Below are 27,388 nucleotides of genomic sequence, written 5' to 3' on the forward strand. Positions count from 1 at the left end.
TGAGGTTGGGCTGGGACTCAGGTTCTTCAGTCTGTCTCCCACCCTAGGCTTCAGAGCTGAGCAGCAGTGTCTACCTAGCTAGGAGGCTGGCTGCCCTGGGCTGTGTAGAGATACCCCCCGAGGCAGAGGGGTGAGCTGGGGGGTTGGGAGCAGTGGGAAGGGCCAGCTTTGGAAGAAGAGAAACAAAAATCCATCTCCAAGTGTTGACTTTCAGAGCTGATCGCTTGTCCTGCCAGCATTTGGAATGGACCAGGCTTCCTGGCTCAGCGCTCCATCATGCTGACAGCGCCTGAAAAACTGCCTTGGCCAGCTGCTTTGCATGATTGTTAGGCTCTCAGGCTCCAAATAGTCCCATCAATCCAGGCTTGTCAAGGCTTGTTGTCCCTTATAGTGGTCAAAACAAAAGTAAATCTAGGCAGCAGCTGTGAAAAAACTCCTCTGTGAGCTCTAGGAATGCACTTCTATTCAAGCAATTAACTCCCTCAGCCAGGCTGGTCTACACTGAGATGGGAACTAGGACCTGGGAATAAACAGGTCCAGCTATTCTGCAGCAGTGAATTTCTCCAGCCTTCTGTGACTTTACAGAAGAGCTTCCGAGCTAGACAGACGAGACAGAGAGTGTGGAAGAAAGGACACATTGCAATACCCATTTTACAGATGAGCAGCTGAGGCACAGTTTAAGTGACTTACTCAAGGACACATGGGTAGTCTGTGACACAGCCAGAAATAGAATCCACATCTCCTCACTTCCAGTCCAATGCCTTAACCATAAGCCCATCCGTCTTATCAGCACTGTATACCTAATGCAACTATAGCACACAGCGGTGTTAGGCCCAGGTATCACTTCCTAAGATAAAATTACTTGAAAGAACTTTTAAAAACTGCTTGGTTTGTAACTTTATATGCCTGTTGCCCCTGTTAGGTTCATTTGTGTGTCAATTTCAGAGAGAAGGAGCAAGGTCCATACAGGATAATGTCAGTTGAAGCATCTGTGCCAAAGATTGAATTACATTTTTCATCATATTTTTCCCAGGTTCTCCATTATATCATGGAGAAATAATTAAACTGTTCTCCATTATATCATGCCAAGGGATGTCACTGGCCCTTCGTGCTGATTTATGGGATCTGCCGAGTAAGGTTCAGAGTTAAATCATGGCCATGTGCTGCAGAATGGTTGAGAGGTGCTGGAAAGATTGCATCCTGCCATCCCTTTCACTCAAAAAGGCTCCTAAATCTATTGCCAGGTGACCCGCGTCATGAGCACTGTGTCCACTTGTCTCAGGACCTTGCGTGTCAGAATGGAAGGGTTGGAATGAAAGTCTGGAGCAACCTGTCATTCTTTTATCCCATGCAAGAAGAAATCACAATAGACTTGTCTAATTTTAAGCTGTGGGGGTGGGTCTGTAATATGGATTATAAACTATCTAAGGTGTTTCTAATTCCCTCATCAGCAAAGTCCCTAGACACCAGCTATGTCACCGGTGTCTGTTAATGAATCCACATCACTAGATAATTTCTATATTTTAAATAACTGTTCCTGAGAGGTGCCGCATAACTGCTCTCCCCTCTGTGTGGCTGGCTTATGGAATATAGCCATCAAACATCCCACCGCCAAGCATGCACCATTAGCCCTGCCTTACATAATGCACTAAAAGCTTAGAATGGGATTTTGCAAAGCATTCAGCATTGGGCTTAACTCTACTGCCACTGAAGTCAATGGTAAAATTGCCTTAGCTAGGACCAGGACCAGTTTAAATTATACCCTCCCCGGTCCCATGTTCCCTCCATAATTCCTAAGACTCTCTCTCCCCAGCCTGAAGCTGTGCAAATATTTTCAAATGCCGTTCAATTTACTTGTATTTTTTGGTGATGGAATCGGGCAGCCTGGGCATCTCAATCACCACACTCAGATTGCTGGAATTTCACCAGAATCTGCCGGTTTTAGCATTATAACCCTGCCAGGTAAAAACTGCCCATCCAGTTGCTGCCTCTGTGCTTGCCTCAGACAGGTCAAGCCATGGAGGGGGAAATGATCTGGAGGCAGCAGGCAACATGGTCACTTTCCTATGCTGCTTGGTTTGCATTTAAATGACATGTCGCAAATGCTCTGAGCTCTTGGGCGCCTATGTCCTGTGATGAGCTGGCATAGTGCAACATATTTCTGTGTCAGAGGGACTTAGTTCATGCACCTTTTCGAATGAAGGCACACCTGAAACATCGCAGATCCTAAATGGCATGCCAGTAGAAATTGTGTTAGTAGTTTCTCTCTCATTTCAACCATCTACTGTAGTTCAGAAGGAAATCTTTAGTTAAAGATAAATACAACAGCTCTGAAAAGTTGATGGCCAACATTTGGTTTTAATGAGAGCTTACCTCTGGTTATTCTGGTTTCATTAGCATTTAGCCCTTAAATCCGATGCAGCTATATAAACTGGGGTGTGTCACCTAAAGAATCATCTCAATTCATGTTGTGTGGTCTGGCCCTGAAATTTTTATGTGGTGAGTTATTAGCAGGGTGATAAATACATTTTGTCATTTTCTACATCATGAACATTTAGTTCAAGTGCTAATTAGAACAGATTCATTGCTACAGAAGTTATAAGTATCAATAAAACCTTACAGTTGTTGCACTAAGCACTCTGCCTACAGCTGTGCCCGCACAAATCCGGAACACAGTAACAGATGGCAGGTATTATGGTACAATTAGCTAGAAATGCTGGGTTATCTGCTTACCTGCGTAATTAAGGAGGTGGGAGAAAAATGTTCAGCTAAAGCAGAAATATTGTCATAATGTATGCTCTCGCTAGCCAAGTTTTGCTTTAGCGCTTTCTATTAACTTTTGTTCTTGGGAGCAAAAGTTCCGGATAATAGTCTGACATCAGGCGTGCTCTCAGACAGAAGCAGCAACTAGTAATAATGATTTAGACAAGCAAGTTTGAAATGTTCAGTCTGGCCCTACAGCCAAATGTGAGCAGGTTAACCAAAAGAGGAGAGACTAACCAGCTCAGAAGTTCTACTTCTGTTCACCTGCCTTTGCCCAGTACTTTAATTACATCATTGTCTTTCATCTTATCCCAACTACAGCCTAGGTGAGAGCCAATATCCAGGGACATTTGGTTTGTTTTTGCTACCTACCCCCAGGACTAGGCCTTGGAGACACTGCTGCTATAGGTACCTATGCATTTTGCTATCACAGTAGGGTGACCAGACAGCAAGTGTGAAAAATCGGGATGGGGGTGCGGGGTGGGTGGGTAATAGGCGCCTATATAAGAAAAAGACCCCAAAATGGGGACTGTCCCTATAAAATCGGGACATCTGGTCACCCTATATCACAGAGCGGTTCAGTATTGAGAGTGGATTCCTGCCTCTGTTCTCCAGACAGGAAGGGAAAGTACAGAGTAGGCCAGGCCTGCTCACCTAGAGGATGGAGTATTACCTCTGTTCCTGGGAAGGTGCTTAACACTCACTGCTCCTGTTGACTTCCTTGGGAACTGACAGTGCGTGGCACACTGGAGGATTGGGGTCTTTACAAGCTAGCCCTTAGCAGGGAATACAAATGACCTGTAAGCCCCACACTCAATAGATCCCTATAGGTATTCATAGAATCATAGAAGATTAGGGTTGGAAGAGACCTCAGGAGGTCATCTACTCCAATCTCCTGCTCAAAGCAAGACCAATCTCAACTAAATCATCCAAGCCAGGGCTTTGTCAGGCCAGGCCTTAAAAACCTTTAAGGAAGGAGATTCTACCACCTCCCTAGGTAACCCATTCCAATGCTTCACCACCCTCCTAGTGAAATAGTTTTTCCTAATATCCAACCAGGACCTCCCCCACTGCAACTTGAGACCATTGCTCCTTGTTCTGTCATCTGCCACCACTGAGAACAGTGGAGCTCCATCCTCTTTGGAACCCCCCTTCAGGTAGTTGAAGGCTGTTATCAAATCCCCCCTCACTTTTCTCTTCTGCAGACTAAACAAGACCAGTTCCCTCAGGCTCTCCTCATAAGTCATGTGCCCCAGCCCCCTAATCATTTTTGTTGCCCTCCACTGGACTCTCTCCAATTTGTCCACATCCTTTCTGTAGTGGGGGCCCCAAAACTGGACGCAATACTCTAGATGTGGCCTCACCAGTGCCAAATACAGAGGAATAATCACTTCCCTCGATCTGCTGGCAATGCTCCTATTAATGCCGCCGAATATGCTGTTAGACTTCTTGGCAACAAGGGCACACCGTTGACTCATATCCAGCTTCTTATCCACTGTAATCCCAAGGTCCTTTTCTGCAAAACTGCTGTTTAGCCAGTCAGTCCCCAGCCTGTAGCAGTGCATGGGATTCGTCCTTCCTAAGTGCAGGACTCTGCACTTGTCCTTGTTGAACCTCCTCTGATTTCTTTTGGCCCAATCCTCCAATTTGTCTAGGTCCCTCTGGACCTTATCCCTACCTTCCAGCATATCTACCTCTCCCCCCAGCTTAGTGTCACCCACGAACTTGCTGAGCATGCAATCCATACCATCATCCAGAACCTTAATTAAGATGTTGAACAAAACCAGCCCCAGGACCAACTGGGGCACTCCACTTGATACCAGCTGTCAACTAGACATCAAGCCATTGATCACTACTCATTGAGCCTGATGATTTAGCCAGCTTTCTATCTACCTTATAGTCCATTCATACAACCAATACTTCTTTAACTTGCTGGCAAGAATACTGTGGTAGACGGTATCAGAAGCTTTGCTAAAGTCAAGGTATATCACGTCCACTGCTTTCCCCATATCCACAGAGCCAGTTATCTCATCATAGAAGGCAATCAGGTTGGTCAGGTATGACTTGCCCTTGGTGAATCCATGTGGACTGTTCCTGATTACCTTCCTCTCCTCCAAATGCTTCAAAATGGATTCCTTGAGGACCTGCTTCATGATTTTTCTGGGGACTGAGGTGAGGCTGACCGGTCTGTAGTTCCCCAGCTTCTCCTTCTTCCCTTTTTTAAAGATAGCCACTATATTTGCCTTTTTCCAGTCATCTGGGATCTCCCCCGATTGCCATGAATTTTCAAAGATAATGGTCAATGGCTCTGCAATCACGTCAGCCAACTCCCTCAACACCTTCCGATGCATTAGATCCTGCTGATGTGATGCGGGAATCAGTCAGGGGAGCACCTGCATCTGAACACGCTTGCCAAAAACCGTGTAAAGTGACATGACGCTAACATGGTTTGTCCTGGCCTGCATTGACCATTCAGGTATGTTTGCACTCGGAGCTAGGGGTTTGATTCCCAGCTTCAGGAGACGAGCGAGTGCATTAACAGGAGAAGTATAGGTGTGGTAGCATGGGCAGTGGTGAGCAAGCCTTGGGCTAGCCGCCCTGCATACAAACCCACCCAGGCCCCATGGATAGGTGTTCAGGGCAGCTGTTGCTTGCTGCTGCCTTACACTACTATATTTAGCACACTAGTGTGTGTGCATACTAGAGCTGGGAATCACACCCACAGCTCCAAGTGTAGACATTCCCCATGTCTGTGTTCAGCATCATGGCAGATAACTAGATTGCTGACAACTGAGCTGAGATACATTTCTCTTCCAGGCCTAAAGTACAAGACACAGTGGGTACATTTACACTGCAGCCAGGAGGTGTGATTGCTAATGCAGGTAGACAGACTTGTGCTAGCTCAGCTTGAGCGAGCATGCTAAAAATAGCCATGTGGACGTTCCAGTATTGGTGGCAGCTCAGGTTAACCACCTGAATCATAGAATCATAGAATCATAGAATATCAGAGTTGGAAGGGACCTCAAGAGGTCATCTAGTCCAACCCCCTGCTCAAAGCAGGACCAATTCCCAGCTAAATCATCCCAGCCAGGGCTTTGTCAAGCCGGGCCTTAAAAACCTCCAAGGAAGGAGACTCCACCACCTCCCTAGGTAACGCATTCCAGTGTTTCACCACCCTCCTAGTGAAATAGTTTTTCCTGATATCCAACCTGGACCTCCCCCACTGCAACTTGAGACCATTGCTCCTTGTTCTGTCATCTGCCACCACTGAGAACAGCCGAGCTCCATCCTCTTTGGAACCCCCCTTCAGGTAGTTGAAGGCTGCTATCAAATCCCCCCTCATTCTTCTCTTCTGGAGACTAAACAATCCCAGTTCTCTCAGCCTCTCCTCATAAGTCATGTGCTCCAGACCCCTAATCATTTTTGTTGCCCTCCGCTGGACTCTTTCCAATTTTTCCACATCCTTCTTGTAGTGTGGGGACCAAAACTGGACACAGTATTCCAGATGAGGCCTCACCAATGTCGAATAAAGGGGAACGATCACGTTCCTCGATCTGCTGGCAATGCCCCTACTTATACAGCCCAAAATGCCGTTAGCCTTCTTGGCAACAAGAGCACACTGTTGACTCATATCCAGCTTCTCGTCCACTGTGACCCCTAGGTCCTTTTCAGCAGAACTGCTACCTAGCCATTCGGTCCCTAGTCTGTAGCAGTGCATGGGATTCTTCCGTCCTAAGTGCAGGACTCTGCACTTGTCCTTGTTGAACCTCATCAGGTTTTTTTCTGCCCAATCCTCTAATTTGTCTAGGTCCCTCTGTATCCGATCCCTACCCTCTAGTGTATCTACCACGCCTCCTAGTTTAGTGTCATCTGCAAACTTGCTGAGAGTGCAGTCCACACCATCCTCCAGATCATTAATAAAGATATTAAACAAAACCGGCCCCAGGACCGACCCTTGGGGCACTCCACTTGAAACCGGCTGCCAACTAGACATGGAGCCATTGATCACTACCCGTTGAGCCCGATGATCTAGCCAGCTTTCTATCCACCTTACAGTCCATTCATCCAGCCCATACTTCTTTAACTTGGTGGCAAGAATACTGTGGGAGACAGTATCAAAAGCTTTGCTAAAGTCAAGAAATAACACATCCACTGCTTTCCCCTCATCCACAGAGCCAGTTATCTCATCATAGAAGGCAATTAGGTTAGTCAGGCACGACTTCCCCTTCGTGAATCCATGCTGACTGTTCCTGATCACTTTCCTCTCCTCTAAATGTTTCATAATTGATTCCTTGAGGACCTGCTCCATGATTTTTCCAGGTACTGAGGTGAGGCTGACTGGCCTGTAGTTCCCCGGATCCTCCTTCTTCCCTTTTTTAAAGATGGGCACTACATTAGCCTTTTTCCAGTCATCTGGGACCTCCCCCGATCGCCATGAGTTTTCAAAAATAATGGCTAATGGCTCTGCAATCTCACCCGCCAACTCCTTTAGCACCCTCGGATGCAGCGCATCCGGCCCCATGGACTTGTGCACGTCCAGTTTTTCTAAATAGTCCCGAACCACTTCTTTCTCCACAGAGGGTTGGTCACCTTCTCCCCATGCTGTACTGCCCAGTGCAGCAATCTGGGAGCTGACCTTGTGCGTGAAGACAGAGGCAAAAAAATCATTGAGTACATTAGCTTTTTCCACATCCTCGGTCACTAGGTTGCCTCCCTCATTCAGTAAGGGGCCCACACTTTCCTTGATTTTCTTCTTGTTGCTAACATACCTGAAGAAACCCTTCTTGTTACTCTTAACATCTCTTGCTAACTGCAACTCCAAGTGTGATTTGGCCTTCCTGATTTCACTCCTGCACGCCTGAGCAATATTTTTATACTCCTCCCTGGTCATTTGTCCAATCTTCCACTCCTTATAAGCCTCTTTTTTGCGTTTAAGATCAGCAAGGATTTCACTGTTTAGCCAAGCTGGTCGCCTGCCATATTTACTATTCTTTCTACACATCGGGATGGTTTGTTCCTGCAACCTCAATAAGGATTCTTTAAAATACAGCCAGCTCTCCTGGACCCCTTTGCCCTTCATGTTATTCTCCCAGGGGATCCTGCCCATCTGTTCCCTGAGGGAGTCAAAGTCTGCTTTTCTGAAGTCCAGGGTCCGTATTCTGCTGCTCTCCTTTCTTCCTTGTGTCAGGATCCTGAACTCGACCATCTCATGGTCACTGCCTCCCAGGTTCCCATCCACTTTTGCTTCCCCTACTAGTTCTTCCCTGTTTGTGAGCAGCAGGTCAAGAAAAGCTTTGCCCCTAGTTGGTTCCTCCAGCACTTGCACCAGGAAATTGTCCCCTACACTTTCCAAAAATTTCCTGGATTGCCTGTGCACCGCTGTATTGCTCTCCCAGCAGATATCAGGGTGATTAAAGTCTCCCATGAGAACCAGGGCCTGCGATCTAGCAACTTCTGCTAGTTGCCAGAAGAAAGCCTCGTCCACCTCATCCCCCTGGTCTGGTGGTCTATAGCAGACTCCAACCACGACATCACCCTTGTTGCTCACACTTCTCAACTTTATCCAGAGACTCTCAGGTTTTTCTGCAGTATCATACCGGAGCTCTGAGCAGTCATACTCCTCTCTTACATACAACGCAACTCCCCCACCTTTTCTGCCCTGCCTGTCCTTCCTGAACAGTTTATATCCATCCATGACAGTACTCCAGTCATGTGAGTTATCCCACCAAGTCTCTGTTATTCCAATCACATCATAGTTCCCTGACTGTGCCAGGACTTCCAGTTCTCCCTGCTTGTTTCCCAGGCTTCTTGCATTTGTGTATAGGCACTTAAGATAACTCAACGATCGTCCCTCTTTCTCAGCATGAGACAGGAGTCCTCCCCTGTTGCGCTCTCCTGCTTGTGCTTCCTCCCAGGATCCCATTTCCCCACTTACCTCAGGGCTTTGGTCTCCTTCCCCCGGTGAACCTAGTTTAAAGCCCTCCTCAGTAGGTTAGCCAGCCTGCTGGCGAAGATGCTCTTCCCTCTCTTCGTTAGGTGGAGCCCGTCTCTGCCTAGCACTCCTTCTTCTTGGAACACCATCCCATGGTCGAAGAATCCAAAGCCTTCTCTCCGACACCACCTGCGTAGCCATTCGTTGACTTCCACGATTCGACGGTCTCTACCCCGGCCTTTTCCTTGCACAGGGAGGATGGACGAGAACACCACTTGCGCCTCAAACTCCTTTATCCTTCTTCCCAGAGCCACGTAGTCTGCAGTGATCCGCTCAAGGTCATTCTTGGCAGTATCATTGGTGCCCACGTGGAGAAGCAGGAAGGGGTAGCGATCCGAGGGCTTGATGAGTCTCGGCAGTCTCTCCATCACATCGTGTATCCTAGCTCCTGGCAAGCAGCAGACCTCTCGGTTTTCCCGGTCAGGGCGGCAGATAGATGACTCAGTCCCCCTGAGGAGGGAGTCCCCGACCACCACCACCCTCCTCCTCCTCTTGGGAGTGGTGGTCGTGGAACCCCCATCCCTAGGACAGTGCATCTTTTGCCTTACAATCGGTGGAGTCTCCTTCTGCTCCCTTCCCTCAGATGGGCCATCTAGTCCACTGAACTTGGGACCAGGAGGTTGGGCCGATTTGGACTTGGGCATCTAGCTATTTTTAGCGTGCTGGAATCACACCTCCCACCTGCAGTGTAGACATACCAGCGTTACCATCTCTTTAAGCAGCATCTTACATTAAAATAGCTGTTCAATATCTTTCAAATACATTAATTAAACTCTGTGCTTTGGGGAGATATTGCTTTTCTTTTCTATTTTTTTTAAAGATTATAAACAGTTTTATCCCCTAGATGAATCCAAAGTTTTGTGTTATACATGATCTTTGGGGAAAGCCAAATGTTCTCTTTACGGCTATCCAAAAATGTTTAGCTGTAGAGTGTGTTCCTTGCTTTCCAGTGCAGAACACACATTTAATTTCACAGTCCCAACTGACGTCGTGTCCATTTGCAGAACTTTCCTGAGGAGGAGGGATTCAGTGTAAGTGGAGAGAAGATCTCAGTGGACCTTTCTGCAGGATGGTGACAGGAGAAATGATATCTGTGATTCCTTACTCATGATTTTACAGTAGTGACATTGAACGGGGGAATGTAATCTGGTAGAGAGGGGACTGGGAAGCAGGACTCCTGGGGTTCCACCTTTGCTGCTGATTCTCTATATAAGCTTGGGTTGGTCTACACTGGGGGGGGGGGATTGATCTAAGTTACGCAACTTCAGCTTTGTGAATAACGTAGCTGAAGTCGATGTACTTAGATTGACTTACCGTGGTGTCTTCACCGCGGTGAGTCGACTGCTGCCGCTCCCCCGTCGACTCTGCCTGCGCCTCTCGCCAAGCTGGAGTACAGGAGTCGACGGGAGAGCGCTTGGGGATCGATTTATCGCGTCTAGACTAGAGGCGATAAATCGATCCCCGCTGGATCGATCTCTGCCCGCCAATCTGGCAGTGAAGACATACCCTTAGGCTCTGATTCAGCAAAGTACTTAAGTACATATGTAACTTTAAAGATGGGAGTAGTCCCATTTACTTCAATAGTACGGAAGTACCTGGCTGAATCAGAGCCATATTTCCATATTTTCTACTGCTGTATTTGTATAACGGTGATAACAACACTTCACCCCCTCACCTGGGTTCTTTGCAATGCGCTTTGAAGTATTTGGGTGAACTGTGCTATAGAGATACTGAGTAGTATCATAGCCATGGGTTGTATTTTGCGTTTACAAGGGGTGGGAGCCAACAAATATAACAGGGAAGAGTTTGGAATCATCAGCAACACACGCACACAACAGCACACTGCAGCCCTCTCTCCTCCGTGAAGTGCACTCTGGTGAGGATACAATGAGATCTTAAGTAGGAGGAACTGAGGATAACTTTGGCAAAGCTAGAAAGGCTGATTGTGGTTTAATGAAAGCTTGGGAGTGAAATGAAATTAAAAGCATCAGCAGAGCCAAGTAAGGCAAAATTGTGTCCTCATCCCCAGCTGCAGTGCATTCTGGGAAGCTTTCCGACCCTGACCTTCCCACCTGCAGGTTTCTAAGGGTCTGAGGGGCGGCAAGGATGGTGTGGTTTAGGCACTGCACTACAGCTCAGAAAAACAGCGTTCGGTCCCCAGCGCTGCTACAGATTTTCTGCAGGTCTCTTAGGCCCTAATGCAGCAGGTATTTAAGCATGTGAGTATTCACACTGAAGTGATGCATGTGCTTAAATGCATGGAAGAATTGGAGCCTTCATCTCTGTGTTTTGATTCCTTATTTGTAAAACGGGGATAATAATTCTGCCTTTCCCCCGCACATCGTCTATGTTGTCCAGACTGTAAACTCTTTGAGGCAGGGATTGTCTCTTTCTAGATATTCCTACAATGGGGGCCCGATCTTATGGCGACGTCTAGGCACTGCCATAATCCACACAGATAACTGATGATACATTGTTCAAATCAAGGATGACATAAGTGCCTCTGAAGCCAAGGCATGTCACTGTCTTTGGGTTTCCAGCAACAGACGAGGGCCTGTGGATAACTGACCAATGTCACAAGAATGTTACAGATTTGTAAGTAATTCTCACCGGTTTTATATACTTCTCAGAACATTTCTCCTCAGTTCCCCCTGGAGCCATGCCAGCGATGGAAACATGTAGGATTCATAGTTGTGATGCTACACCTTAAAACGACACTACCTCAGTGGAGTAGCTACTGCTCAGGGATTTGTACTGAGAATGGGAGCCTTTCATTTTGCGTGTGCTGATTCCAGTCTAGCCCATGTTACCAGTGAGTGAAAAATGTCTTGAGTGAATCTTGCTAGAAAATGATGTCTGTTTGGTGGTGTGGGTGGAAAAACAGGATGGATCTCAATCCACTTCCTAATGGACAGGTAGCTAAATTATAGTAGAGCTTATATAATATTCGTAGATCAAATCTTTAAGCTCTTGAACATACTTTCACCTAAACTTAAGTCAACATCCCCAGCTCTTATTTTCCCAGGTTTTGCTACTTTTATTTTCTTAAAGACTCAGTTTTGGAGACTTGGCCATGCTTATATTATCTGACATTTCATTGATGCTTTCTGACCTTAAGATGAGGATTAGTTTTTTAATCAGCAAATTATGATCTCTGTTGAGCTCACCTCTTCAGTAAATGTCACAAGCAGAGATTTCCCATCCTTGGTTGATTAAGGTAGGGTTAACGGTGTTTATCTGTTAATTCATTTACAGGGAGGACAGCATCCTCATAGATTCACCTGCTTAAAAAATGAAATTATTCACCACAGTTACCAAAGTTTGACATTCGAAGGTTTCCTGACTGGCCTGTCAGCCTAGCAAAGACCAATCAATTAATTGGGATTTGCACAGATTTTAAGGTCAGAAGGGACCATTAGATCAGTTTAGTTTTTCATCCAGCATAAAACAGGCCAGAGAATTTCACACAGCTACCCTCATACTGAGCCCAATTGGAAAGGCATTTGCTGTGCTATGGGGAACACAGGTTGATATCCAGCTGTCTGAAGATAATGGCAATTTTACCTCTGATCTGAATGGAGCCAGGATTTCCCCCCTGGGCAGTTTTGACGTGGAATATGATCCTTGTTCTTTTTTTGGGTAATGTTTAATAGATAAACGGAGTCTGGTTTCACTGGTCCATGGAGAGGGCCTGTTCCGTGTGGGACAGAAAATTCTGGATGTCACGTCTAAGAGGTTTCTATCTGTGTGGAATTGAGGCTGGCTTGGCCTATGCTCCTCAGTATAATTCAATGTCTGGGAAACAGGCTGAGCATTTTAAAGCAGTGTTCCAACAAGAAGCCAGTATGACTGTAACCGGAGTAAAGCGGTCCAAGTGGAATTCAGAGTTAGCACAAGGCCTGTGCCTCACATAAGTCACACACGGGCCTTATTTTATAGTGTAAGCAGGCATTTAGCTCACCCGCTGCAGAAGAGGAATTTCACCTGGGGTGAAAGAAAAAAATGAAAACCCTCAAAGAAACGATTCATTGTTGATTATTCCTGGGGGCTTAGGGGATTTGCTACATGTTCGTGGGGGCTAGGAGAGTTCTTTGATGTCCCTTTTTTTGACAGTTTGGGAATATTATTTTCATCTGTGTTTTTAAGCTTAGTGTGGCCAGGCAGCCTGTGCTCGACACACTGCATAAATACTGGAAAATACAATTATATAGAAAATGGATGAGACTCAGAAGCATATGTAGCAAATTTTAGCCCAAAGCACATTTTTACAGCTGGGTTAGAAACCTCAGAGGGAGAAAATGTTTCAACAGCATTCCCAATGCAATCCCCTGTATGACATGTGAGCTGGAAGTCACAGCTGGCTCAGAGCAATGGACACAAGCAGACACATTGCACTTGAAGGGCTGTGCCGGTGACATGAGCGGAGTGGTGCTATGCTAACAGGCGGGCAGTGCCCTCCTGATGGGAAGCTTCTCATTTTGATACAGCGTGCCCTATAAATTATGGGTGAAAGAACCATCCAGCACCACTTGAAAACCAGCCAACACTGACAACAAACGCAGAGACCCGGCAAGCACTGCCAAGCTATACTGCTGTGAGGCAAGGCAATAGGCAAGGGAGCTGATGGGCCAGATGGAGCTTGGCATAAGGACTAACCTTAGGAGAGAGAAACATAGCCAGACCAAAACAAAATGGAAGACAGTGTGGTCCAGTGAGTAGGGCACTGGGCAGGGATGAGAAGACCTGGGCTCTATTCTCAATTCTGCCAAGATGCGGTTGCAAGCACTTTGGAGGACTGGATTAGAATTCAGAATGACTGTGACAAATTGGAGAATTCGTCTGAAATCTAAAGATGAAAGTCAGTAACGACAAGTACCACACTTAGGAACAAAACCGCAAATGCACAATGACAAAAAGGGGAATAACTGGCGCGGTGGCTGTACTTCTGAAAAAGATCTGGGGGTTACCGTGGATCACAAACTGACTAAGAGCCACCAATGTGATGCAGTTGCGGCTAATATCCTTCTGGTTGTATTATAGGAGTGTTATATGTAAGACATGGGACATAACTGAACCACCCTACTTCGCACTGGCAAAGCCTCAGCTGGGGTACTGGGTCCAATTCGGGGTGCCAGGCTTTAGGAAAGATGTGGACACATTAGAGAGAGTCCAGAGGAGAACAACAAAAATGATCAAAGCTTTAGAAAACCTGACCTGTGAGGAAAGGTTAAAAACACTGGCACGTTTAGTCTTGAGAAAAGAAGGCTGAGGGGGGAACCTCATAGCAGTCTTCAGATATGTTAAGGGCTCCTATAAAGAGGACAGTAATCAATTACTCTTCATGTCCCCTGAAGGCAGGACAATAAGTAATGGACTAAATCTGAAGCGAGGGAGATTTAGATTAGAGATTAGGAAAAGCTTTCTAACTCTAAGGATAGTTAAGCTCTGGAACAGGCTTCCAAGGGAGGTTTGTACAGGGCCGGCTCCAGGCACCAGCTTAACAAGCAGGTGCTTGGGGCGGCCAAGGGAGAGGGGTGGCACCTGCGGCAATTCGGCAGGTCCCTCACTCCCTTTAGGAGCGAAGGACCTTTTTTTTTTTTTTGCTTGGGGCGGCAGAAATGCTGGAGCCGGCCCTGGTTTTGTGGAATCCACAGTCACCGGAAGTTTTTTAAGAACAGTTTGGACAAACCCCTGTCAGGGATGGTCTAGGTTTACTCAGCCTCAGCGCAGGGGGCCAGACTAGATGATGTCTTGAGGTCCCTTCCAGCTCTACATTTCTGTGATTCTCCGATTCTGTAAGTCATGAAACTCACTGCGGCTGGCAATTGAATGGCTGTCAGTCTGCGTCACTTCCTCCCTGCCTGCAGCTCCAACACCACACAGATAAATGGAGCAGCTCCTCTGAATCTACATCTATGAGCACAGATCACACTCACACAGGATAAGGAGGTCACTGTTTCCTTACTAAGAACAGGAGTACTTGTGGCACCTTAGAGACTAACAAACATTTGTTAGTCTCTAAGGTGCCACAAGTACTCCTGTTCTTTTTGCGGATACAGACTAACACGGCTGCTACTCTGAAATCTGTTTCCTTACTGATGCACCCTAAATGGAGTTTCTTTCAGCCAAATGTGTATTTCGAGCTGCCAAGATAAGGATGCATTCAGTGAATTCAGGGCACTGCGGTGTCTGGCCAGCACTTTGCTCACACCAGGTGTCTGCCTGAGGGATCCAAGCAATGCACTCAGTCCAGAATATCTGTTCCTTGGAGGTGCTATGAGGGTGCATGGTAAAACTGCAGCAAACTTTCATCGGCTCACTCTGAAAAGCACTGCAAATATTTTAGCATTTAGGCCTTTCCTGTGGCCGGTGCTACAGTTTCTGAATGTTACCTGATAGGGCAATCAGTAGGAATAATTAATGCACAGCTCATTTTCAGCCAATGGAAACTGGAAGTGTGTTTAATGTGATTCTGCTGTTCCAATCCCTTTAAGCAATCTGTAAAGGAGGGGCAGCCCGAGCTAGCGTCAGTCACACAACTGCCCGGGACGATGCCCCTGTGGGCAAGCTGCACAAAGCAGCTGCCACCATTGCTGCTGCTCTTGTGGGGGGGGGGGGGGGGAAATGGACGAGGAATCTAGAATGTAAACCGCTGAGGCTGGAGCTGGGCCTGAGCCCAATGCTGACTCCGCATTCGTACCCAGATGTGATTTCTGACCTGAACGTACAGCTTGGGCTCAAAGCAGTAATAGATCCCAGGGGCTAACAGCCTGAATGTATGGATCAAATCTGGGTTTGGAACTCACAAACCCAGCAATGTTTGGATCTCGGATCCAGATTCTGCTCTCCTTTACACTAGTATAAATCTACTGACTCCAACGTCCTTACTCCAGATTTACACTGGTGTATGTGAAAGCAGAACCTAGCTTGAGAAGTTTGGATCTGGATTTCTGGTTCAGGCACATCATTAATTTTGCTTTCCTCACGAGAGTGAGGCTGTGTCCCCTGGTTGTGTCCTGTGTCATTATTCACCTTAGCAAGTACCAAGGGACACTGACCCAGAAACGAGAATTCAAGACTTCACAAGCTGTGACCTACCACGGCTCCCCTTGGAGAAGTGCAGGTAGGACAAGCCAAAGGCCAAACAGGAGAGATTTACCTATTCTCCTCTCGTTATTGATCTGCTGTACCAGAGGTGAGAGGGGGTGGGTGCTGTAGAGGGCTGGATGGTGCTCAAAATGCTATTAGACTGGATGCACAAAATGCAGATTTCTCTGCGCAGACAAACCTTGAATTCCTGAAACACATAATGGCTAGACAGCCTAATATTTTAGCGGAGACAGGCGGAGATACAGAATGAGACCCATTCTCCGTTGCCCCGGGTGGTCACTTACACCAGTGCAGAGTGGTGTGAAATGCGACCATGCTGATCTGCCGTCAGGAACTGGCCCAGTATTGAATGTGCGAGTGTGTTCATGTCACTTCCTGTTTGTTGGAGGACTGGCTGGTCCGCTCTAAGGACCCAGAACACTTGCTGAGTATCTCCAGGTAGCCTTTTACTGGGGCACAAATGGTGAGATCCTTTTCCTTTTCCTTTGTTCACCAGGCTGCAGCACAAAGGGAACATGGCTTTTTGCATCTGGGCTCTCCACCACTCTTCCAAAGGCCCCACACCCCAGCATCGGTTCCTACAAACGACATGCTTTAGAGCACCCCAGAGGCTCACATCCTATGCCACAGAACAGTTCTGCCTCCAGCAGTCTCCAGGATTCGGGCAGCAGGGAAAAGTATTTGAAAGCAATGATCCCATTTCCCCAACCTTGGTTCCTTCATAAAGCAGATCTCAGACAGATCCAAGATTCTCGACCATAATTTTGAACCCCCCTCCCCCCAAAAGATGCAAGGTTGGGGTTAGATACTTCTGTTTTTTTTAAAAACATATTTTCGTAATAGTTATAGAGGATGGGTGGGGGAAGTCCTGCCTCTTGGGCTGTGCTGGAGATTGGCTGTTGATTTTGTCCGAGTTGTATTGTTATTTTAAACAATGGCTGCCTTTTTAGATATGTTGTTAGGAATTTGGAAGAAAGAAAATAAAGTCACAACACAAGACTAAAATGCTAAAGGAAAAAGTATTAAAATCAATATAATAAGAATCATTAGGATCTGTTATCCTCAAAGAGGTTACGTGTTGTCTCTGCCCACGCTTTTGAAATTTTGGCCATAATCTCTAAATCTGTCCAGAAGAGTATTTCTGAGATCAGCTGTAGAAGCAATTCAGCTCACAGGCAGAATCCCCAGCTAACAAAGATTCAATTCAGCCCATGCTTTAACTTATAATATTCCTTGTAGAGTGATGAACTCATAGCATAAAGCAAGGCAATTTCTCCTTGTAATCTCATTTGGGCCAAAAATGACAAATGCAGCTGCTAATCTAATTGTGTATTGAATTGCCTTTCTGCAGTGCTGGCCCAGAAATCAATGCATGGGAATGTGCTCACTGCATGTGCCCAGAATTATATACACCCAAAAATAAACCTGTGTCTCCTTTTAGTCGATTGCAAAGCAGTGCAAGAGGATCATAAAGGCTGCTCACCAGTAGGCCATTCAGCTGAAATGGATGTAATTCAAAACGGGAATGTTTCTGTTTCAATAAGAGCTGAAATAAAAGGTCACACATTGGCTGCTGGGGGCGAGAAGGGAGTGTTAACAGAAGCACTGTGCATCGGAGCAGGCATGGGGCTTGCATGGGGGAAAATACTTGAATAAGCAGATCTAAAATGATTCAAGGAATGAGACACAGTAAAAGGAACTAGGAGGCTCAGAGTCACTTCCATAAGGGTGAGTTTTTCAAAGGCGCATATGCGGCCTGGGTGCCCAGTTCACAATGAATGCCAGTGGGAGTTGGGCAAATAACTGTGCATGGCTCCTTTGAACGGTTAGTTCCTCCATAACGGAGCAGAGCCGGGGTCAATATTGGCTCAGGAAGGACAGGGCTCCCAATTCAGAGCCTCGACAGCAGAGATCCTTTCCATGAATAATCTTGCTACGCTGAGGTTCCTATCCCTACCTCAATCCATTCTCTCTGGGCTGCTGAGCCCCGAGGGGAAAAGGAGGAGTTTGGAGCTGCGTTAATGGGTTCCAGCGGGAGCCACATCCAAACTGTCTCAGCCGAAATGTAGTTCAGGAACCAGGTTTAAACATGTCATTTTAACTAGAGAAGTGGTCGTTTGAGCTGAGCCACGGAGCAGCTGGTTGGTCAGGCCTGCTGACCAAATGAGCATCTGGGTCTGTGCAGCTACTCCAGCATCAGAGCTTGACCCTGCAAGGTGCTGCTGAGTGCCCGTGGAGCAGCAGTGATGTCCCTTTACCTGTGCTTACAGTCCCACTGGTGCCTCCTGAAAACCCGTTCAGTGGAAATGCCTCTAGGAGCAGGATGGCGCCGCTTTGCATGGCTGAGCAGGCTCCACTATCGTAACAAACCACATCCCATGTGCCACGCTCAGCATGTAGGGCACAGCTTCCTTGGCCTGAGTGGGACTGTCTGGAAGACACTCGGAACACCCCTGGGGAATAAGGCAGACTTATCCCCATCAATGTAAGACGTCCCAGGCAGTGCTGGCAACTGAGGTCAGGAGGGAAGGAGGGCGTCACAGCCACAAATCCGTAGCCCCTGGCCTGGCAGGAAGCTGCCTGCCTGCTGATTGGTTTCAGATAGAGACAAGCACCTACAAGATCTCTATCAAGCATTCTTAAAACTACAATACCCACCTGCTGAAGTGAAAAAACAGATTGACAGAGCCAGACGAGTACCCAGAAGTCACCTCCTACAAGCCAGGCCCAACAAAGAAAATAACAGAACACCACTAGCTGTCACCTTCAGCCCCCAACTAAAACCTCTCCAGTGCATCATCAGAGATCTACAACCTATCCTGAAAGATGATCCTTTACTCTCACAGATCTTGGGAGACAGACCTGTCCTCGCTTACAGACAACCCCCCAACCTAAAGCAAATACTCACCAGCAACCACAAATCACTGAACAAAAACACTGACCCAGGAACCTATCCTTGTAACAAAGCCCGATGCCAACTCTGTCCACATATCTATTCAAGTGACATCATCATAGGACCTAATCACATCAGCCATACCATCAGGGGCTCGTTCACCTGCACATCTACCAATGTGATATATGCCATCATGTGCCAGCAATGCCCCTCTGCCATGTATATTGGCCAAACCGGACAGTCTCTCCGCAAAAGAATTAATGGACACAAATCTGACATCAGGAATCATAATACTCAAAAACCAGTGGGAGAACACTTTAACCTGTCTGGCCATTCAATGACAGACCTGTGGGTAGCTATCTTACAACAGAAAAACTTCAAAAACAGACTCCAACGAGAGACTACTGAGCTGGAATTGATATGCAAACTAGACACAATCAACTCAGGATTGAATAAGGACTGGGAATGGCTGAGCCATTACAAACATTGAATCTATCTCCCCTTGTAAGTATTCTCACACTTCTTATCAAACTGTCTGTACTGGGCTAGCTTGATTATCACTTCAAAAGTTTTTTTTTTTTTTTTTTTTCTCTTACTTAATTGGCCTCTCAGAGTTGGTAAGACAACTCCTACCTGTTTATGCTCTCTGTATGTGTGTATATATATCTCCTCAATATTTATTCCACTCTATATGCATCCGAAGAAGTGGGTTGTAGCCCACGAAAGCTTATGCTCTAATAAATTTGTTAGTCTCTAAGGTGCCACAAGTACTCCTGTTCTTTTTGCCTGCTGATTGCAAAAGATGAAGCCAAAGCATAAGGGCACTTTCCAGGCAAATTGACTCTTGTTTTCCTACGTCCTTTCAAAGTGCTCATCACTGAGGAGTGATGATTTATGTGTTGTGCAGAGCACTATCAAATCTAAGGCTGGGCTGGCCTTGCAATAGCAGGAAAGCATATCCTCACACACTGGTTTCTTTTGTAAATCAAGTGCCATGCTGGAACTGCCGGGGTGTAACCCTAAAAGTCTGGAATGTTGCGTGTGCTTCAGAACCTGTTTGCTGGGAGGCAGGAGATGTCGACTCTAAACTTTATAAAGGGCTGGGAGACTGCAGCTTTCTAAGGGTACATGCATTACTCATGGACAGATATTTTGGGGAGTGGCCTTTGCTACAAAACTCCATCACTGATCTCAGGACATGCTGAAGAAAATTACCTAGTTGTACAAAAGATGGGCAGACAGTTGATGCCTAGATTGAGGGTCTAAATGATATCTCCTCAAGGACACATACTGCACGTGCTGCTCACCTTCTGGTGAAACGCTGCACTATCCCACGGGAAGTGAAGAAGGGAGAATGGTACTACTTACTCCAGGAGAACCACAGATGATAAGCAGTTTTTGATGTAAAATGGGAATGATACTTCCTTTCTCCCACCCTTTGTCTGTCCTGTCTACTTAGTCTATAGGCTCTTTGGGCAGGGACTGTCTCTCATTATGTGCATCTGCAGCCCTAGTGTTTAGACCTGATGTAATGAGCTACACAAAAGAAGCTCTTTGCAGTGCACAGCATTCAACAAACCTTATTAGTCCTACAAAGCCCAGGAATTACGCTAGATATTCTTGAGCACCATCTGCTGGCACTTTATCTATTGGGAAATGACTGCCTAGGAAAGAGTACTGCAGAAAGGGAGCTGGGGGTCAGAGTGGACCACAACCTAAATATGAGTCAACTGTGTAACGCTGTTGCAAAAAAAGCAAACATCATTCTGGGATGTATTAGCAGGAGTGTGGTAAGCAAGACACGAGAAGCAAGTCTTCTGCTCTTCTCCGCGCTGATGAGGCCTGAACTGGTGTATTGTGTCCAGTTCTGGGTGCCACGTTTCAGGAAGGATGTGGACAAATTGGAGAGAGTCCAGAGAAGAGTGACAAAAATGATTAAAGGTCTAGAAAGCATGACCTAGGAGGGAAGATTGAAAAAATGGGGTTTGTTTAGTCTGGAAAAGAGAAGACTGAGAGGGGACATGATAACAGTTTTCAAATACATTAAAGGTTGTTACAAAGAGGAGGGAGGTATATTGTTCTTGTTAACCTCTGAGGATAGGACAAGAAGCAATGGGCTTAAATTGCAGCAAGGGCATTTTAGGTTGGACATTAGGAAAAACTTCCTAACTCAGGGTGGTTAAGCACTGGAATAAACTGCCTAGGGAGGTTGTGGAGTCTCCATCATTGGGGATTTTTAAGAGCAGTTTGGACGAACACCTGTCAGGAATGGTCTAGATAATACTTAGTCCTGCCTTGAGTGCAGGGGACTGGACTAGATGACCTCTAGACCAGTGGTTCTCAAAGCCGGTCCGCCGCTTGTTCAGGGAAAGCCCCTGGTGGGCCGGGCTGGTTTGTTTACCTGCCGCATCTGCAGGTTCGGCCGATCGATTGTGGTTCCCACTGGCCGCAGTTCACCGCTCCAGGCCAGTGGGGGCTGCAGGAAGGGTGGCCAGCATGTCCCTATGCCCACGCTGCTTTCTGCAGCCCCCATTGGCCTGGAGCGGCGAACCACAGCAGTGGGAGCCGCGATCGGCCGAACCTGTGGACGCGGCAGATAAACAAACCAGCCCGACCCGCCGGGGGCTTTCCCTGAACAAGCGGCGGCCCTAGTTTGAGAACCACTGCTCTAGAAGTCCCTTCCAGTTCTTTGATTCTATGATTTCTATGATTAACTATTTACATCCCTGCAAACAACTCTCATTCAGACAGCTCTCCTGTAACACCTACTATAACAGAGCTCTGATCCTATTTGTGGTGGGCTTGTATTGTAACCACAATAATAGCCAGTGTGGTGTTAATTTTGAATTGTGTATTTGACACCATCTGCAATGTTTCAATTAGTGACCCATCAGGGAACCATCTGACTGAGGTAACTAGCCAACGCAGTATGAATTACAAATTGCAAACACAAGTTACAGAATCCACTCTCAGGAAATATTTCACAGTTCATTAAAAATGTGTTTTTTTGTGAGTATTAGCACCAGCAAAGCTTGGGAGTTACAAGTTTATGTAAAGATGGTTGACTCAAAAGCCCCTTTCAAATTCATGGAATATTAGTCAAAATGTCTCCTCCACTCTTGGCTCTTCACCACCTACCTCTCTGATAGAAACACTTTGTTTTTGATTTGTTTCCCATTTAATTTGCAGGACATTTGTTTTATTATTGATTTGCCTGATGTCTTGCTTACCTGCAGTCCGTTCTGTGCATTAATGTTGGTGAGAGGAGCTATACATATAAATCTTACAATAATAATAATAAAGATGTTTCCTGTTGAGTCGGTAGTTCATCTAATGGACTTGCTTTTTCATGCTGGCAGTGGGCCCATCTCTTCTGTGCGATATTTCACTCTGAACTTGCCTTTTAAATGCACCTGTGTACCCACCCTGCCAGAATTGCTCTGAAGAAGGGCTGGGAATGAGATACAGATGTCGAATGGCCACAAGTGCTATCTACACGCTATCTGTCCTGTCACTTCTCTGGCCCCCCTCACCACAGCATCTGAACAGTTCATGGGCACCCCTGGCTTTAGCCTCACTACAACCCTACGAGTGCGATTATGCCCATTTTACAGAGGGGGAACAGAGGACCAGAAAGACTAAGCTATTTAGCTACTGCTGTGCTCAGGGTCACAACACCTAGCTGATTTAGGAGCCTGAATCTCATTTTCAAAAGGAATTTAGGCCCTTAGGAATCTAAATTCTATTACTAGCCAATGGGACTAGACACCTAACTGGCTAAATCCCTTTAGAAAATTAGATTTAGGCTCCTAAATCAGTTAGGAATTGTGATGCTGGTCACAGCAACACCTGAATGCCTTTAAAAATCTGGGCCTAAGTGACTTGGGCAAAGTACCCAGGGAATTAAACATAAGCCCCTGAGTGCCAGTGCAGTGCCCAATTCACTAGACCAATCTGCTCACACTTGCTAAAGGGAAATGGGGCAGTGTCTCAGTCCATTTCTGAGTGGGCAGGTGACCACAGCACAGAAATCACTGCTGTGCTGGGAAAGTCAGCTGATGCCCAGGACTGAATGGCCCATGGAAACTGACAGTTAGTACAGAGCTGAGGTACATTGGCAGAGGGATGGATGTAAGTCACTGCTCCTTTGCAAGTTGCATTTGTTACATGGATAAAGAGAGGACGCCAGTCTCCAGGGCTCTCAATCCAATGCCATTCAGCAGCAGTGAATCCATTTAAAAAAAAAAAATCGAAACCACCCCACTTTACGGCAGCTCTGCTATGCAGATTAGCTTCTTCCTGCCAAACAGTCTTGCCAATCAGAAAGGAGACAGCAGAGCAGGTATTATTCAAAGAGACAAAGGAAGACAAAAAGATGATGATAATAAAAACTCTCAAAGTCCATGCTCGAAGGAAAAACACAGCTCTAAGGCTGCATCAGTTACTGTTGCTTAGAGCCCAGAACATCTGAGCCACCTAAAATGCTGTCGAAAGAGAGACTGTTTGGTGAAGGATCCTGTGGGGGTAAGGTTGAAGGATATATTTCGTGCAGATGTTTGGTGGGATTGCTGTCTGGGTTTGAGGGTCAAGAATAGAGCAGAACGGCCAGATCCCACCACAACAGGGCAGTGCAAAAATGTTGCTTCACATCCAGGAGTGGTGCCAGCTTTTCTGCCGCCCTAGGTGGCGGAAGGTCCCGCCGCCGAAATACCGCCGCGGTCGCCGCCCCACAAATTGTAGCACCCTTGGCGACCGCCTAAGTCGCCTAATGGGTTGCGCCGGCCCTGTTCACATCACGAAAAGAACTTGTTTCAGGTAGAAACCTAGAATGAAAGTGGCTGGGTTTCGTTCAAAGTGGTTCAGGCTCCTATGAGCATTGTCTGTGAACCTCACACTCAAACATTGCTATTTTAGGATAGCAATGTGTTCATCATGTGCCAGCAATGCCCCTCTGCTATGTACATTGGCCAAACTGGACAGTCACTACGCAAGAGGATAAATGGACACAAGTCAGATATCAGGAATGGCAATATACAAAAACCTGTAGGAGAACACTTCAACCTCCCTAGCCACACAATAGCAGATTTAAAGGTAGCCATCTTACAGCAAAAAAACTTCAGGACCAGACTCCAAAGAGAAATTGCTGAGCTTCAGTTCATTTGCAAATTTGACACCATCAGATCAGGATTAAACAAAGACTGTGAATGGCTATCCAACTACAGAAACAGTTTCTCCTCCCTTGGTGTTCATACCTCAACTGCTAGCAGAGCACCTCACCCTCCCTGATTGAACTAACCTCGTCATCTCCATACTGATTTATACCTGCCTCTGGAGATTTCCATTACTTGCATCTGAAGAAGTGAGGTTCTTACCCACGAAAGCTTATGCTCCCAATACTTCTGTTAGTCTTAAAGGTGCCACAGGACCCTCTGTTGCTTTTTACAGATTCAGACTAACACGGCTACCCCTCTGATACTTCATCAAGACTGAGCTCCAGCTCCTTAAAGGTATTTAAACCCCTAAATCTCTTGGAGGATCTGGGCCTGAAAGGTTGTCTACACATAATCTTGTGCTGGTTCAGTTAAACCCGTGGAACGTATGTGAGACACTCCTATTTTGGATTAAGAGATTATTAGTTTTATTCCTAATCACGTTAAGGTTCAGACTGCAAGCCATATTTTTTCTGCAGTCGCAGACATTTCCTGTGGAGCGGGTGCAGAATGCTGCTAGGTTAGAATGCTACTGATCTTGCACATGCTGAAAGTTCTTCAGAAATCCTTTCTTACACGACATGATTCAGGGCCAGTTTCTGAAGTGGACACACTATTCACTCATATATATACAGGACTAACCCTTTTCTACCACTAGGGTCAGTCACTCCCTCTGAATGGCAAAATATTCCTGTACATTGCTGTCGATTTTACAGGGCTGCTCAATTAAAAAGCAAGCCTGAGGTAGCAACTAGTAATCGTTCCAGAAAGGAAGATTAGACCCCTCTGCTGGCTCTAATGCCAGACCCGCTCTTGGTTAATTATATGTCTGAGGATTACATAACAAAGACATGTTATTCACAGCTTAGCGAGGGATTTAAAAAAATGCAAAAGAGAGGAGAACCAATGTAAAAGCTGGAAAGAGAATGAAATAGAAATACAAAAGATTTAATTATAAATGACATTATTTGCATTCTCAGCAGCTTAATTCAATTTTATTTTCTTATTGCTTTAATCTTTGGGCGTAATTCAGTGGAACATAGTCAAAAAACAGACTATGAAATCCTTGCAAGGTTTACTGGGATGCGAGGAGGCACAAAGGACCCTGTGGGGACAGCCATGGTGGGCACTGGATGCTTTTGAATTAAGCCCTAAGCATTGTTTTCAAATGGGGTGAATATGCTTTTTCTTGATCATGGAGGTTTACATCTGAAAGGAAGATGATACAAATCCAAAATTCCCCCTTTGTGCTAGTGTGAAATGTGACCTGAACAGCTCTAATTTTGATGATAGACCCCAGTGTTTTTTGACATTTAATCAAGGAAGGGAAAACAGGGATATTTTAAATGATCAGGAAAAAAATTGACATTGTGCTTGCATTGAAAAAAATCTCATTTACATATTACACTGTGCTAGCAACTCAGAGCTGTGCTAATGATGCTAGAAGAGAAATGAGCTTGGTGTTTCAAAGGGGGCTTGCAATGCATTTGGGGTTTGCATGAACTTTAATTAAATTATTAAGCAAAATGATGGTGCAAATCTCAAGGAGAATAATGCATGTAACATACCCCCTCCCCAAAAAATAGTTGAAATTGTGCTCACAGAGGGCTTACCACTACAATGAGGTATTAATTAGTATGAAACAAATTAAGTGATCCAAATAGTGAAAGCGACAAAATATGGGTAATGTTTCTAGTGGGAAATAATACACTTAACAACTAAAATAGTTTTTGCAATTCCACCTATTTTCTACATAGGGAGAGTGCGTCCCCTGTCAGGCAGAGGAAATTGCCTTGAGGGCTGATTGCAGCGTAGCATGGAAACCGGAAAAGGAATGAATGGTCCTAGTAATGGTGATGGTAATCATTTATGTTTCCATGGCACCTGTCAATCCTAAAGAAACCATACCATATAACAAGCAGTTGCTGTCAAGAAGCAAACATGGCAGTTGCTTCCAGGAGTGAGACTGCAGATAGTGGAAGAAGGAAGGCTTGTGGTTAAGACATTGGACTGGGATTCAATTTCTGTCTGTGCCGCAGACTGCCTGTGGGATCTTGGTGAAATCACGTAATCTGGCCATGCCTCAGTTTCCCATTGTGATAACAACTCTTCACCCTGTTTCACGGTCCATTGCTTGAGAGGCCCAGTTATTACAGCCATGAAAGCGGGTGGATGGAGAGACATATTTATTTTGTCCTTTTCCTCTTCCTTATCACAACTGTGGTCTATCATTTATTTATTGTAATTTGATTTTGTTTTACAATTCTGTGAGGATTTATTTACCTTATTTTAGCCAGTCTATTAAAATAACAGTAGAGCATGGCAACAAAGTATCAAATAAAGATGACTTCAATCAAAATATTGTATCTGCTCTCCCCCAGGAACAAAGGACCATCACAAACCTCATTACTTTGCACTCCAAGTGCCAGATGCACTTCTCCGACCTTCCTTTTCTGATAGAAACCTTGAGTAGAGTGTACATTTAAACAAAAACAAAACAAACCCCACACAGCAGGCACAATTCTCCTCCTGGGGAGAGGATGTGAGAAAGAATGACCCACACATGACAACAACTGTTAATCATGGTGCTGATTGTACTACTGGATGGCACTCAGGCGCTATGATGATGAGGGGGGTATAGGAACCGCGACAAAACAGAACTGAGTTTTCTGTTGTCATTAAACCTATGCATACTCTTTATGGGACAGAGAACTGCATCAGAATAATATCACCCACCGATACATCAACTCTTCACGCCGTATCATTAGTCACTTTGTCATTTGTAAATCTGGTCTTCCTATGATCATAAAATTTGTCATCACTTGTATCCTATTCTTTGCAAATGTCAACCCAGTAACAACAGAGTTATGCACAACTGTGACCTCATTAAAGTAACTGCATGCCAACATTATCCAGGCACATTAGAGCTAGAAGGTGGGTTAATAAAGTACTGGAAGTCAGTTGCCTTTCAGAATCGCTAGAGTTTAGGAAGGCCGCCTGTTATTCTTAATGCTTGGATTCTTTGCAAGGAGAACTGGAAGGAAATAGCTGTCTTTAAAGAACGAATGTAATATCTACAGTAGCTAATGAAACGTACCAGTTCCTCCATCCACCAGAATAGGTGAGCAGTACAGCTAACCAAGGAAGGAGGCCTCATGGCTGGAGAGATTAACTTGCTTATTACGTAACCACAAAATGTCAGCAGTGTATGGAAAACAGCATTTTTTAGAGAGGCGGGTGATAGATAGCACCTAGCACAACAGGGACCTGGTCCGGCACTGGGACTCCTAGCACTACTGCAATACAAATAAATGCTAAGAATAAGACTAGGTACCTGTATTATCACTTACCTGCATTTTGGATTCAATTTGCCCCTGTGCAGAGGACCAGCGCCAGCTAAATCCCCTTCAGCCCTCGAAA

Source organism: Malaclemys terrapin, chromosome 4, assembly GCF_027887155.1.
Source record: "Malaclemys terrapin pileata isolate rMalTer1 chromosome 4, rMalTer1.hap1, whole genome shotgun sequence".
NCBI lineage: Eukaryota > Metazoa > Chordata > Testudines > Emydidae > Malaclemys > Malaclemys terrapin.